The sequence below is a fragment of the Chiloscyllium plagiosum genome, chromosome 45 (assembly GCF_004010195.1).
Source record: "Chiloscyllium plagiosum isolate BGI_BamShark_2017 chromosome 45, ASM401019v2, whole genome shotgun sequence".
NCBI classification, from domain to species: domain Eukaryota; kingdom Metazoa; phylum Chordata; class Chondrichthyes; order Orectolobiformes; family Hemiscylliidae; genus Chiloscyllium; species Chiloscyllium plagiosum.
The window spans coordinates 11,881,949-11,883,074 of NC_057754.1; the positions used below are offsets into that span (position 1 = coordinate 11,881,949).

At 43.6% G+C, this 1,126-nt stretch overlaps 1 non-coding gene across 1 annotated transcript; it reads right to left on the minus strand.

Moving 5' to 3' along the window:
• Positions 1-583: 583 nt before the first annotated feature.
• On the minus strand, positions 584-665 carry trnal-uaa. The gene has a single exon. It is a non-coding gene; the product is annotated as a tRNA-Leu (tRNA).
• Between the last annotated feature and the right edge of the window lie 461 nt (positions 666-1,126).

Genomic DNA, 1,126 nt, shown 5'->3' on the forward strand with positions numbered 1-1,126 from the left:
ATGTGAGGGCACGATCCATAAACTAATCTCACAACAATTCCAAACGACTGTTTCAAACATACTGGAGCATTAGTGCACAACCACTTCGAAGAAAGTGCTGAAAAGAGAGAAAGAAAGAACATAATAAGAATGGGCCACAAAACGTGAATTTCACCAATGACAGTCTCGATTAGATTACCATTCCCTTCCAATGTCTCCAGGACTGAAATGAAAGAAATGGGAGAAATTTAAGATCATATGACATAAAAAAAATTATTGGAATTATTTTCCCATTCGCCAGAACACCAAATAAAGACGAATCGAGTCACCGCAGGACTTTGTCTCACAACAGCAATGAAATAACAGCCTCTATTCGGTTCCAGTAACAGCTCAACTTGCCTGGAAGATAAAGCGGCAGGAGAGCTGCTTGGGATTTTCCGTGCGGGAGGCGAACACGATTATGACACCACATACACTGACCCCGATGAGAAATTCTGCAGTCTCCCACACCACAGTTAATTCTCCAGGAAGCAAACACAATTCTTTTTTTTTGTTTTGAACATAAATGACGCGGAACAGCAGCGACCGAATGTACCGACAGAAGTGGTAGTGATGGGATTCGAACCCACACCTCGTTCGAGACTGGAGCTTAAACCCAGCGGCTTCGACCGCTCGGCCACACTACCAGCGGATTGCGTCGCTCATTTTCTTACATTTCCAATTGTCCTCCTGCGTATCTACACATGCAAAGTCACATGTAAAGGTTCCATGATCCCTCTCCGAGTCGCACAGCTGCTGGGATATGCCCGGCTACAATATCAATTTCGCAGCAGATAATGATAGCCCATCAATCCAGACAAAAATCAGTGGTAAGCCGCGTCTATCATCTCAGACTCTTTTCAGCTACTAATGTATATGCCAGTGCTCAGAATTTCTGTTCGGTTATAATTTGGTAAAATAACATGGCATGTCTGAAATTTCGAATCTTGCTTTGCTCAATGATTTTACCAGTTGCCCGAAGCAGAACAACTTTCAGGTTTACACGGAACACGAAACACAACGTACTACAGGGAAAATGCATAAAGCTGAGCAGGCCGTGTCCACATCATACGGTGCAGCATAGTTTCAATCACTGCGTCTGTTTTAC